Source organism: Vicugna pacos, chromosome 6 (assembly GCF_048564905.1).
Source record: "Vicugna pacos chromosome 6, VicPac4, whole genome shotgun sequence".
Lineage (NCBI taxonomy): Eukaryota > Metazoa > Chordata > Mammalia > Artiodactyla > Camelidae > Vicugna > Vicugna pacos.
In genome coordinates, this window is record NC_132992.1 from 55,392,308 (window position 1) to 55,407,841 (window position 15,534).

A 15,534-nucleotide genomic window follows, 5' to 3' on the forward strand; every position below is an offset into this window, starting at 1 on the left:
TGCACTTTCAAAATACCAAGGTTAAAGGCAATATCCAGATAACTTTCAGAGAGAAATAAAAAAGACTGTCTACAGAAGGAGTAATAAAAAAAAAAAAAACCTCTTAATAATAGCAATATTCTCCCTTGAGAGGTATGGCGTCATGACACTGGAAAATCACTAAGAAAAAAAATTAATCATCCCACAGTACTGGCTCTCTGGTGAAACTTACATACAAATAACTTATCTGAAGTTTTGTTTTTCACTAAAACATAGAAAATAATCATGCCTGCAGAGTAGCATCTGCCTTGGTAATGTCAAATATGCTGGAGAGAAGATGGGGGGTAGAATGTGGAAGGAATATGGAAGGCAGGGTAAGGATGGGAACATCCTCTCCATACAATGTGGGAGTCAAGGGATACCACATCATAGATGGAACCAGAAACACAGATTCAAGTAAAAATGAAAAACAAAGGAATTAAAATTGTGAAGTAAGTCTATTATCAGGAGCAAGAAGGGAAATATGGGATTAAGTATGAAAGAACCAAATCCGTATCTATTACAGCAGGGAGTCAAGAGATCGTGTCTAATGTTGACAAGTCAAGAAACAGATATATAAATATATTATTTAGGAGAATGGAGGTAACCACTGAAGAAATTAAATTAATTAAAACAGTGGCCTCTGCAGAGCAGGACAGAAAGCAGGGAACTGTGGTTTATCTACACTTTGTTTTAGACAGACAGATAATATTTTATCTTGATACATCAAGGGACAGTGGTATAATTATTATTTAGATTTAGGGAAATCCTTAAAAGAACAGGCTGAGTAGTTATTTGCCATGTATAAGACAGGGGAAAGAACTACTGGAAGGAAGTAGGCAGGGAAGTTCCTGGGGTTCACAGAGAGAAGAGGAAAGCTACTGAGGAAACCCCCCGTCGTACGTGGGCCTCAGGCAGGACCCTTGGAAGGCTTAATGGGGCTCAGTTAGCCCTACCCTAAGGGCTTCTCCGGACCCCACCTAATAAATTCTCAAAAGGCTCACAATGATTCAAGTAATTTCAAGTAGTTCATTTGAACGTCTATACTTTCATCTCCATGGGCAACTAGGACACTGGTTTTTTAAAACAGTTTTTAAGGGGTAAGAAAATTGACGAGATGAACTTGCATCACACCTTAATGTGGTCAATATGATTTATGTTTTATTTCAGGGATAAAAATAAAAAAATTTAAAATATTACACAAGGAGCCCATAAAAGCATAATGCCAAAGTCCTATTCACACAGGTAAAACAACCTACATGAAAAACTTCCTGCGCTCTGTGAGAGGAGACTGCACAAATGACAAGACGTGCTGTTACAATAAAGTCATGAGTGGCTTTTCTTTTAATTTACAATATAATCTTAAAGTTCTTCTAGAAAAGTAAATATGCCAAGAATGCCTGGGTAAATGATTTCTGCCTCACAGAACAAGGATGCTATGCATTTTTAAAATTATTCAACTCCCTGTGATTTAACATCATGCCCTTGTTTGGGGGATTTGTATATGTTTATAGCAATCCCCAGCTAAGTGACCTTGGTTTACAGTAGATTCTTAGGAGGCAATGCTGACTTTACACTGAGCAAGATTCTTCCAAATTCATAGTCTCATTATAACATGAGAGGTGGATAAACTGCACTTACTTAATGGGCTCAGAGTTTAAATATTTAGTTTGTGAACTAGATGCCTGCAGAAGGTCAACTTATGTATGCTGGAGGACAGAGTAGGCCTTGTTTGAACAAACCTAAAATGTGCAAATTTGTTTGTCAATATACCCCAAATCTCCTCCAAATAATGGGAGTTTAAGAGCTTATGAATCAACCCAAACAGTGTGCTGATGATCATCTGACAGACTGTGTGGGAAATTGAGTTTACTTCAAATTTATGAACTGATGGAGCTATTCCTTATAATGATTAACAATGAGTCATAGAAGAAACCAAGGGTCATTCTCAGGCACATGTGCCTAATGTCAGGTGTGGAGAGAGTGAGAACAGTTGTAGAAGAGGGAAAGGTCTCATGACAGACTGTTAGCTAATTTTCATTTTTAAAGTGAAGACACAGATTGGAAAAATTTTAAGGCAAACTTAGTACCTAAAACATCTCCAAAATGGGTGCTTTGTGAAAAGCCTAGGTCACAATCCCCAAAAGATTATTATTAATATAAGAAAGCAATAACTCAGAGGAAGCTGTAATAATATCACAATATGTTTACTTAATTTGGGGACTCAGAATAGAAGTGCAGGGGCAGAGGGTGGCTGCGTACATTGCTCTGATAATTGATGTTTTTACCTGAAAAACACATCATATACACATTCCAAGGCCCAGATGTGAAACACTTCAAAAAGTACATAAAAAATAACTGAAGCAAAGGTAATAGTAGAGGGTTAAATAGAAAAGAGACACAGAACCAATCTTCCAAAAATGATTTTGTAATGCAGTCGATGACAATCATGTTTAAAAAGAGGAATTCATAAAATGAACAATATTCACTCAGAGTTCTTCCAACAATGATTTGTCCAACAAATGTTTGAGCATCTGCCATGTGCAGAGACCATGTTAAGCACCCTAAAAGTGTTATCTCATTCCAGCATCACAAGAATCCTATGAGAAGTAAATATTGTTATTTTTCATATTTTATAGCTAAGGAAACCAAACATAGTGTGAAAAATCTATTCAAGTTCACACAGCTGATTGTTGGAACTGGGATTTAAATCCATGTATTCTGGGACTAGGAACAGAGGGTTGACTACTAAGCTGAAAACAACATCAGATAAAATTCATTCTATTCAATGATTAAAAGTTTTAAAAATCAAAATAAACATAATACAAAAATTTCTATCCCAAGAATTCTATTTTTTAAATAAAAAATTTTTATTTTAAAATTTTCTATTAGTAAACTATCTTGGTTAATTATACCTGTAGTATGACCAGAAATGATCCAATGGTCCTTCTTTTTGCAAAGAGTTATACCTAAGAACTATCAATCTGACCATAATTATTAAGTTACTATTTGTACATTTCTGTACCTAACAGGGACACAGTGTTCAGCCTTAAAATCAGATACTACAGAGAACAAATATACACATAAGAGATGTTTATAATCTAAAGTAAAGGAAGACTGATACATATAAAATGATTAGAAATTACACTGAGAGTAACTGTCTGAATGATTCTGCCTAACCAACTGGTGAATGCTCTGGATACAAATAGCTCTTTGTATTAAACAGCAATTTCAAAGTGTGGTTCAAGAAAACCTAAGGGTCCCCAGGACCCTTTCAAGATGTCCTCAAGATCAAAAACATTTTTATAATAGTGTTTTATCTCATTCTGTCATGAGTGTCCACAGGTGTTTTCCACTATCATGTGCTTAGAATGTGAACTCCTAACTTTTCCCACTCCAGCAAAATGGTAATTCTCTGGGAAAGACCACAGCTCAGTGGCCTGGAACCATGGGACAGAATTTCAAAGTCAATTAAACTGTCCCTGCATAGCTCTGCACACAGAGCCTCCCAAATCTGAGGTGGTCCATGTTCCTGTCTCCTACACTGAGCACCCGTCAGAACCACCGGGAGGCTTGCTGAAACGCCCACTGCCCACTCCCAGACACCCTGGTTCCAGAGGTCGGAGTGAGTCCTGGGAGTCACTGTTCTCAGCTGTAGACTCTGACTTCTGTCCAACTGGAGGGGTTTCTGATGGAAAAACCAAGTGTGTGACACATTCTTCCCTCTTTAACTGCCTGTGGTTTGTCCTCATACATTGCTGTTCAAAGACTCTCTACCTGGGTAAACTGTGCTCCAACAAGTACTCATGGAAAAGCTTTTGAACACTTGGCATTGAAGATTCTTTCTAGATGTTCACACATTGGAAATGTCAGCCGAAGTTGGAAATTTTAGTCTCAAAATGATTCATTGGAATGGCACAATTATGCAGGTGAAGCCCTTGGAGCATAAGCAAATATCTTAGAGCTGCCCTCAATACTGCTTCAGCCAGTTAAAGAGGTTAAGTGTTTTAAATAAAAATATTATCTGTAACTGCTAAAAATATGCCTTTCACAATACTCTAAGGCGTGCGCTGCACCCGCCAGAATCCCACGAGGCGGGGAGGACTTTGAGGGCCTGTTGTCTTAAGGGAAAGCTTGCCAGTACCCTGACAGAATTAGGAAGTCCTCCTTGAGCTGCCCTCCAGACACAAGCACACACAAAGGAAGGCTTCAGCTGAAATCGTAAAGAAATAAAAGTCAAGTGAGGAAAGTGGAACATTAAATTTTAGAATTGGCAAGTAGCAACACTTTGCAACCTTGAAGATATTACTGAACTAAGAATTGAATTCCGCAAAACTGCAAATTTGACAACTACATGCGCCCCCATCCTTCAAAGGTGAAGATTTTACCTGGAAAAATCTAAAATGCTTTTATTTAACCCAGGTTAATAAGCAAGCACTAGAGTCATATATAGCCAAATCCTGGAGTGGGGAGGGGAAAATAATCTGTAGAAAAGTGGGAAGAGAGAATGTAGTGTGGTAGCAGGACACTTTAACACTCTTTGGATGGGCTGTAGTTAAGAGCCATTTCCTTTGTGTCTCTCTTTAGATATTTAGCATTTCCACCCAGAGATCCTCCTTCCCTAAACAGTATCAGGCTTCTGTGAAGCTGTTAGCATTAATGTGACAACATTTTACCTACTCCTTATATTTATCGTCTCTCAGATGCGGACTTCTCAATTGTTTCTAAATCAGGAACTTAAGGATTCCAGAGCCTCTCATGCCTTGTCCATTCAGTTCATCCAAGTTTATTCAACAGGAAACCGTAGGGTGCCTGTCCTTTATCACATTCTGCATTAGAATCAACTCTCCGTGAGTCAGATCAGCTCATTCACATAGCGATTCCCCCCAAATAAACATCTTTCCAGAGTTCCAGCAACATCCTCGTCTAGAAATATTTTTAGAGTTTTTTTCTCTCCCCTGGATATTCACTTTCCTATGGTGCAGCCCAATGCTCCAGAGCACACATTCATGTTTGTACTTTGTCTGAGTAAATTCTTGAAAAGAGCCTTGCTGAGATTTATATTATTTGTATACAAGTGATGCATTTGATGGGAAAGACCTCTACAGACCTGGGTACCTCTAGCCCCTTTTCGGAGAATAACAGAGAAATCATCCTAGTGTAAATTTCACATCCTCAGGTCTGTTCCAGCAGTGCATTTCCAGTTGAATGGTTTGAACTTCTAGGCCATAAAGGAAAAACACTTGAATTTAAAAGAGAGGGACAGATTTAAAAAAAAAAAAAAAAGAAAGGAGAAAAAAGTCCAATTGCAACAAAACAAAGGAGGAAGTTGCTTGAAAATGAGGAAAGCATGAAAGGAGGCAAGGCGAGAGATGGAGAAGAGGCAATAAGGTTGGGTGACAAGGAGCCTTTTTAAAACAATGCAGCCCCTTCTTCCTGTCCCTGCTGTGCAAAGCACCATGGACTCTTCTAGGAGGTTGCTCTCCATGGGCACACCCATTATCAGGATTCCAAACCATCTGTCTGGCCCAGCCTTTGGCATTCCTGTCCTTGTGGGACAGAGGAAAGACAGACAGAATGCATGGGCTGGAGGAGGCGATGCATGCCAGAGAGGCCTGCAAGGATTGGAGGAAACAGACCACACGGCCCCCAGAGCCAGACACCTGTGTAAACTGCAGGAAGCTGAGAGAAGCCCAGCTGAGCTGATGGAGACTCCACATGCATGTGGCTGCAGGAGGCAAAGCCACGGAGACAAAGGCAGGCAGGCGCGTGTGGTGTGCATGCGCGCGCACACACACACACACACACACACACACACACACACACAGAGTCAGGGAAGTGAATAGAGGCAGACAGATCCGGAAAGCAGCAGGGAAACACTGTGAGGGAAAAAGAAATATTAAGACATGGAAAATTACCCCCCAAAAAAGTGTCTAAAGGAATACGAATACTTCTAAATGCCTTTAATATTGTGTTTTCATAGAAATTTATTTGCCATATGAAAAAAAGTATAAATAACACCTTTCACTGGGTTAAGAGCACCCAATTAATTTAACTTAATAAGTTGTCAAATATCTAAACAGATGGGAGTTCACATAAAAAATACATCTAGGTGTTTTGTAAAATCCACGTGCCCACGCTCCACCCTAGACCTACTGAATCAGAATTCCCAGGCATGAGGGCTGAATTGTGGAGGACTGATGTCCACTCCAGCCTAGGAGCACCTGAGGGGTGGGGAGTGGCTCCTATTCCACTGGGAGGAATACAGACCCTGTTTCTGGGAAATGAAACTACTCACCTGCTCTGTGCTTCAAAGGGCACACCTCCAGTGCACACCCAAACACAGAGAGGGAAACAGTGATAAAGATCCTGAAATTTGAATTCTTAGAAAAAGAATATACAACACCAAGGACATTCATAAATGCTCTAATCTATTATCATTAGGATGTAGTACTTATCACTTATTTAAGCACATTTATTCTCATTTTCTTGGTACCCATGAGCATGGTGCAAGCTAGTGTTTCCCAAAGTATGTTCCACAGAATGCTAATCCCCCAAGAGGCTTCTGGAGAAAAAAGTTCCAGGAGATTGAGAATTGCTACTTATCTTCCCTAGCATTCCCACACATACACCAACCACCACCATCCAATGAGTACTAGTGTTTTTTAAAGCCTATTTACTTATGCAACCACAAAATCAATTTTTGATGTAGTGTCTATGAGTATCATGGGGAACCAGTATTACAAGGAACTCACTTTAAAAAGGCATTAAAATCGTGTATAAAGTAGCTGGTCACCGACCACAGCCTCACTTTTTTTAAAAAAAAAGAGGCAAAGCCAGTGATTTGCAAAACTACAAAATTACAAAGCCTATGTTAAAAGCAGGTATATTGACTGGCATTCAGCATTTTCCATACGCTAAGTTCCTAAAATACTTTAGGTGAAGATCAAACTAAATTATTTTCTGATCTACCAAAAAAACAAAACAAAGGAACAAAAATGAAACCTTTTTGAGGAATTTGGGCTAAACCCAGCTCACAGGCCTATCAGACAGGAGACCACTTGTGGCTAATCTATAATCTACGGAAGGAGTAAGCTGGATGCGTCTCTTCTCAGCTGGTCAGGATGCCCTGACGTTCGGTTGCAGTCTGGTCCCATATTGTCCCTTGCACAGAGCCAGCACACAAGGAGAATGACTAGAGGTAGATCAAATTAGCTATTTGATGAAAACATGGGGTTGATTCACTACTGTGTAATTCACCAGCTCACACACATGTTACATAAGCAAAGCTAAGCTTGATAGAAAGGCCTTCGGAGAGCCCCTGAAGGAGGGGCAAACCTGGTTTCAGAAAGGACAAAGGATGTGAAACAAAAGTCTCATGAGGGGAACTGGGAAGATGGAAAGTTAACAAGAAAGGTAAGAATATACCATCTTTTATTTCTAGACCTAGTGAGCAAAGAGAGAAAACTCCACAAGGCATTCCTGATTGCACACAAACTTGGTACTGTAAAATGAGCAAGTAGAATAGCTTTTTTCAAGTCGGACTTTGTATCATGGAGGGTGGCTTTTAGACATGGTTTTGGAGCAAACGGTTGCTAGGAAATATGACAGAACGAGGAAACAGACTGAGTGATATTTGGGGTGTGTGCGTGACCGGGCGGGGTGGGCAAGATGATCTAATGTAACTAAATGTAACTAAATACATTTCTTGTCTCACTGATTTGGCATCTGTTTTAGGTCTTTATTTTGAAATTTCCAAAGCACACCTCTCTAACTTGGTTTTAGAATACGAAACCTGATATGCATTCTTTCAAAACACACTGTCTGTACTGCAGATGATGATGGTGGCGAGAGAAGACAACTCAGCAAGAAAATAATAAAAATTTCCACTGGGTGGTTTATCAGGGCAAGATTTTGTTCCCTAAGTCTGTTTTCTTCTCAGTAGAAACAGGTGTGGCTTTATTCTGAGGTAACAACATCGAGTCATTTTCTAACAGTGACAAAGCCGTGTCCTGTTGCTTGTTGGGTCCCACTGCTGTCTTTCCTCACACCTCTCCCCTGTCCCACCCTTGAATAGTTCAGCATAGTACTAAGCCAGAAGCTGGGGGAGTCAGAGCAGAGCAGCTGGCTCCTCTGGGTGCTAAGAAAAATAACCTCCGCCACTGCCACCACCACCATCCCCTCAGTAATGGAAATGAGATTTTTTTTTTGAGGTACCTCTCTGTGAAATATGCCACAGACATGTATGGACCTGCACGAAATTCTCCTGTGTGGCTTTGCTGAGCCTCAGTAGAGTCCTTGTTAAAGAGAAAAAAAAAGTTATTATTACTTTTGAATTGACTGGGTTACTCAGACTGATGTTTTAGGAGAGTGACAGTATATATTGGATGAAAGTATGTATTGATTTAGATAATATTTGTTTGCAAAATGTTATTAATGGTAACAAACAGATCATAAAGAAGTATGTCTAGGATGATCCTGTTTGGTTACAATGAATATTATTTTTTTCTTGAAAAATATACTGTAGGTAACAGTCTGCTAAAATGATGATCTCAGTGTATCAGTTTGATTGAGACATCAATAGCATAGATTCAGAATGAGTATGAGACAGGCTTCCACAATTAATTGATTTTATAAATGAAATGGTCAAGTACCAGTTTTATAATTCTAGGTCACTTGCCAAAGGTCATTTCCCTTCAATCACATTAAAAACATGAAGGGGTGGGGGTAATGAAGAGGGTTTTCAGGATGATACCACTGTAGAGGGCTGCTGTTGCACCAGGGTTAGGAAGTGCCTCCTCCTTTACCTCCAGTCTTGTGAGGATGGACTGTCATGGGATTACTCAGAGAGCTTTGAATACATTCTTTATCTGGGGAAACACAGAAGAACTAGCACACACTGAGAGCGTTAAAATAACTCCTTAGCAATGGGATGGAGATAGCTGCCTGTGAATTAGTATATAGTCCTAGAGTTTGTTGGGAAAAAACATACATGAATGTTTCTCATGAACCAAAGGTGAACCACATGTGACAGCAAGCTACAAAAGGTTGTCTTGGGTCTTTTAAAATAAAAGTAGCTAGAGGGACAGGGGAACTGAGTACCAAGAAACTGAAGACAGACAGGTGGATTCCTACATGCTGTGGAAGTAGTTGCAAATATCCACCCCAAATAGAACTGCATGGGGTCTCCAGTCTTATGAATCTCTTGAATAACTAGCAAGAACCTAAAAAAGGGGAGTCAGCTTTAACTAGAGTGACCAAACTAGGACATTTTTGACAGGGAAAATGGGTACTTATTAATATGTATTCTAGGACAATAAATATAAGCCAGCATTGTCCCAAGCAAACTGTAAAGAATTATTATCCTTATTTTTGTTATCTGCCACTAAAGCAGCCTCATGCCAATGACAACAGCACTTGCTGTTTAAGACTGTGCTCCTGGCTAGACCACGTAGAGATGAGAAATCCTGTGAGAAAACGATAAACTACAAGCAAGAAGAAAGAAAAGAACTACTTTCCCTATTCCCAGGAGTTAACTAGTTTTCTGTTATTTAATTTTGAAATTTAAGGGGGTTTTAAGCTTGTCTTTTGTTCCTAATTTATAATTTTACTGCAGTATTGAGAAAACAGTCTATATAATATTGATTTACTGAGGCTTTTTAATGATTTAATATAAAGTATACTTCCGTAAATGCAGCAATGTATGCCTGAAAACAAGTATTATCTATTTGCTGGGATAGATTACATATATGTGTGACACATACATATATTACACACATACATATAAAATACACATATGTACATATGATATACACATATCTATTATCTAGGAGCTAACACTTACTAATTGTATTGTTTTGGAATTTCAAAAAAGCTGTGCTTATTTGTTAACTATCTTGATCTATCATTTCCTGAAAAGGATATATTAAAACCTCCAGCTGAAAGTGCTCACTGATTTCACTCTGCAGTTCTGTCATTTGTTGCTTGGTACATTTTGAGACTATTTTGTTAGAGGCATATATGTTAATGACAGATATTGTATATAGGAAGTCTTAAAAGTAGCCAGGGAAACATATGGAGTTCTTTCAAAGGAATAATAAATAGACTGACAGATGACTTCCCCATAACAATAATGGAAGCCACAGATTAAATATATTCAAAGTCCTGAAAAAAAGTTTCAACCTTAGAATTTTATTTCCGTGAAATTGTCTTTCAAGATGAAGATAAAGTAAACGAATATTTAAAAATTAAGACTGAGGAAGTCTGATACCAGAGTCCCTTAATTAGAGGGTATTCTAAAGATGTATCCCGAGCAGAGTGATAGCACTCCTAGATAAAAGGCCTTAGACGTGAGAAAAAATAAACAGCAAGGAAAGTAGTCAATAAATGGGTGAACCGAAACAAATGTTGGGAATATAAAACAATGGAAATAGGGTCATTTAGGGTTATACAAAAGAGAGCACCAAAATGTATTATTACAATAGTATTTGTTGTTGGACGATAAAATAACATCAAGAGATAAAGTATTACAAGATTCTTGTATTATTCAGGAAGATACTAAAATACTGACTAAAGTAAATGTCTTACAAGTTAAAAATTAAGGTTAAAAATCTCTAGGGTAACCAATGAAAGAATTGAAACATGAAATATCATCTCCAAATTAGAAAAGAAAGAAGGATTGAGAAAAATATTCAATCATCCAAAAGAAAGAAAAAGAGGTGGAAAAAATCAGAAGAGTAGGAGAAAACAGGGAGCAAAAAGTTAGAAGATAAAAATTAGAGAGAAATCAAAGTTGAAGAAGGAGGAAATTGGAAGGATAATGTATCAATGAAACTGAAAAAAGAAAAGCAATAGTGAAATAATCGACAAACAAAGCTGGTTCTTCAAAAACATCATAAAACTGGTAAACCACTAGTAAGACTGACAAAGAAAAAAAGAGAGAAGATATATTTACAAAGCTCAAAAATGAAATAAAGGTCATCACTATAGACCCTGATAAGGGAATACTATGAACAACTCTATACAAATAAATTTAGATAAAGTGTACCAACTTAGTTAAAATGTGCTAGAAAAGTACAAACTATCACAGCTTGCTGAGAGGAAATAGATAATTTGAACAGACCTATAACTTTTAAAGAAACTGAGTTCATAGTTTTAAAACACCCCCCAAACAAACTTCCAGGTCGAGATGGTTTCACAGTAGAATTCTACTCAATATTTAAAAAATAATTAGCATCCATTCTACACAATCTCTTCCAGAAAATAAAAGGAGTTCTGAATTCATTCAATGAACTCTGTAGTACCTTGAAACCAAAAACAAATAAAAATGGTCCAAAAAACAGAACAAAACAAAAAATAATAGACCAATATCCCTCATGAGTATAGATGCCAACGTTCTTAAAATATTAGCAAAGATAATTGAGCAACATATGAAAAGGATTATACACCAATGCCAAATGGGGTTTATCCAGGAATGTAAGGCTGGTTCATTATTTGAAAATCAATCAGTGTAATCCACCATATTAACAGGCTAAGAGGAAAACTCCCATGATAATATCAACAAGTGCCAAAAAAGCATTTGACAAAATTCAATACCTATACATGATAAAAATTTTCAGGAAAATAACAGAGGGAACACCCTCAATTTGAGAAAGAGCATCTATCAAAAAACCTACAGCTAAAATTATGCTTAATGTTACAGGACAGAATACTTTCCTCCTAAGACTGGGGAAAAAGGAAGGATGTCTGCTCTTGTCACTTATTCACCACAGTGCTAGAAGTTCTTTACAGTGCAATAGGCAATAAAAGAAAATAAAAAGCACACAGATATAAAAGGCAAAAATAATACTTCCCCTATTTCCAGAAGACATGATTGTCTACATAGAAAATTCAAAGGAAACTTTTTAAGAAAATACTCTAATGAGAAAGTTCAGAAAGGAGGCAAGATACAAGATAAATAAAAATTAATTGTATCTCTGTACATTAGCAATGAACACATAGACACCAAAATTAAAAATACAATACCATTTATAGTCACTCAAAACAAATGGACTTCTAGGTTTCTAAGTCTAACAAAATAGGTATAGGAATTGTATGCTGAAAACTGAGGGAAATCAAAGAAGATCTAAATAAGTGGAGAAATATTCCTTGTTTGTAGATTGGAAAACTCAGTATAGTAAAGACGTTAATTCTTCCCAAATTAATGTATGTTTAATGCAATCCCTATGAAGATCTTGGTCAAAAAAATTTTGTTGATACAGACAATATTATTCTGAAATTTATATAGAAAGCTAGAGAAAATAGCTAAAACAATTTTGCAAAAGAAGAATAGAGAAAAGAATCACTTTACCTGATTTTAAGAATTATTATCTAGCTACAATAAACACTATGTGGTATTGAAAGAAGGACAGACACACAGGTTAACGGAGCAGAGTAGAGAACCCAGAAATAGACTTGTACAAGAATAGCCAACTGATTATTGACAAAGATGCAAAAGCAATTTGATGGAGGAATGACTGTCTTTTCAATAAATGGTGCTAGAGCAATTGAATATCTGTAGGCAAAGAAATAAATATCAACCGAAACCACAAATGTTACATGAAAATTAACTCAAAATGGACCATAAAATTAAATATAAAACATAAAACTATAACGCTTTTCAAAGGTAACATAGGATAAAATCTTCTTGATGGCAGACTTGATGAAGAGCTTTTAGACATAATAGCAACAGCATGACCCATTAAAGAAAAAAATTAGTAAATTAGATTTCATCAAAATTAAAATATTTGTTCGCCAAAAGACCCTGTTAAGAGGATAAAAAGACAAGCTACAGACTAGGAGAAAATATGCAAATAATATATCTGACAAAGGATTAGAATATATAAAGAACTCCCAAACTCAACAATAAAAAATCAATACAATTAGAAAACGGGCAAAAGTAATAAAGAGACAGTTCATTGAAGAGGACACAGAAATAGTGAATACATACATGAAAAATGTTTATTACTGATCATTAGGGAAATGAAAATTAAGATTGTAATGAGATATCACTATACATCTATTTGAACAGCTAAAATTAAAGGTAATGACAATGCCAAATGCTGGAGAGGATGTAGAGAAAGTAGATCTCTTAATACATATCTGCTAAGATATAGTTTGGAAGTTTCTATAAGAACTAAACATATACTTCCCATATATGTCAGAAATTTCACTCCTGAACATTTATTCCAGAGAAATGAAAACTTGTATCTGCACCAAAATCTATATATGACTGTTCGTAGCATAGTTATTTGTAATAGTCAAAATATCTTTCAATAGATGGATGGCTAAACTATGATACATCCATGCCACAGAACACTATTCAGTAATAAAAAGGAAAAAAACTATTGATATACACAACAACTTGCATGGATCTCAAGGTCATTATGCTGAGTGAAAAAAAGAGACAATCTCCAAAGATTGCATTTTATATGGTTCTATTTACATAACACTCTCAGATGATAAAATTACAGAGATAGAAAAACAATTAGTGGTGGCCTGGGTTAGGGATGGTAGAGGGAGAGGAGGAAAGTGGATGTGATGAGAGTTTTTATTGTGGTGTAATAGTATCTTTACTGTGGTGCTGGTTATACAAATCCACACATGTGATAAAATGCCCAGAACTATGCTCACATGTATCAGCGTCAAATTGCTGCTTTTGGTGTCTTGCTTGTACTTACGTTAGATCCGACCATTGGGGGAAACTATGGTAAAGGGTACAGGGGACCTCTCTGTGCTACCTTTGCAATTTGTGACTCTATAATTATTTGAAAATTAAAAGTTAAAAAAAGTCATGAGAAGGATAAACTCTGAAGTAACAACCATATAAACTTTAAATCAACTTTGATCCCAGATTTAAGAAGAGTATGAGTAAATATGAAGAAAATGTCAGTGAAGAATGAGTTACCCCAATCATACATTTCCCCCCACAGGTTAAATTTTTTTTAAAGAAGGCTTTAAGGAAATAATTCCTTATTTTTTAATTCTATGGATGCTACCTTTTATAAATAAAAATATTTTTGAAATAATTTACTAATCACTTTTTTTGGTATTTTTTAAGTCATAAGCAGTTTTCTTGCAAAAGAAACCTATACATACCTGTCAATTTTAGTACCTTAATAGCTACCCAACAAGCGCTTAACATACAGAAGATGCATCCATTATGAGAAGCAAGAAATATCACCCATCCCTTCTGGTATCAGCACCTTGTCACTGCTGAACAGCAGTGCTCACATCACAGAGGGCTGAGAACACTTTTCGCATGCATCCTGAGTAAGACGGAATGACTTAAGTACAAATACAACATATTATAAACAATGTCTTACAGAAAAGTCATAAATTAAACCAAAGTATTTTACAGAATACAAACACCTTACAGGTTGCCCCCTTTAAATTCTCTTTCCCTCTGTCCAGCAAGGCAGCTGGGTATCTTTGGGCCTGATGGTATCTCTCAGCATGGATGGGACACAGATCAGGACCTTCAAGTAAACCCACCTGGTACGCTTCACTAGCATCCAGTTTCAAAATCCTGGGCCATTTCCCTCACCCACTTCTGGAAAGGCAGCTTCTGGATCAGAAGCTCAGTTGACTTCTGGGAACCATGAGTCTTGAAACACAAGGGTCCTGGGTGTGGGAAGGCGAGATTTTATCACACCACCAGTAGAGAGGGCTCTTTTCCAAGACCCTTAGAGGCCAGCTGTTTGTGGGCGCTTTCCCACCCATGGATACACGAGCAGTATGCCTGGTTCACACCTGATGCTAAAGTCTTAGGTCACTTCTCCAGCCACAGCACGGCTTCTGCTGTCCATTGAGAACCAGTCATGAGCCAAGGAAAGAAGCTCTTCTGAAGAACAAGCAAACCACTCTGCGTTCTACTAATCTTTTTTAATAGTTGAAGGTAACAGAGCGTTGAGATTTATCCAAGTTAAGTATCCTAAGAAAGTTACTTTTAGAAAACAAGTGACTGAGGAAAAAAGTTGGTGTAGTATACTTCTGTGCACTAAAAGATTAGTAATAGTTAATAAATGTGACACTTCTGTATATTTTTGTATATCCATTTCAGGACACGCAGACAGTACCACAAGTCTTTTTTTAAAGTGTGACAGACAGACCCAGAGATTAATGATGAATTCAACTCTGCATCTGCTTTACTCGGCTGCCAAGAGACTTCGGAGTGTCACACAGCAAACTTAGTGAATCTGATTGAAGAAATATTTATAGAGTGAAACAGTTGAGAAAAAGATTGTGTAATTATCACTGTCACTGAAACAAACATGGTGACAGCTATGAATGATTTAGGGAGAAGCCCTGAGCTTACAATGTTGTGTTCTCATCCTTTGTGTCCCTTTTTTGGTTGCTTCGGGGAGGACAGTAAAACTAGTCTTTGACATTCCATCTTGGATGGAAGGGGATGGCCTCAGATTTGCCTTTAATCATTAATTCATGTACATGTAATTCATGTAACAGACACTTCAGTAG

At 37.2% G+C, this 15,534-nt stretch overlaps 1 long non-coding RNA gene across 5 annotated transcripts in view; it reads right to left on the reverse strand.

Moving 5' to 3' along the window:
- Window positions 1-15,534, reverse strand: part of LOC116280972 (uncharacterized) — a 382,863-nt gene that overhangs the window by 291,389 nt on the left and 75,940 nt on the right. The window lies entirely within an intron of this gene.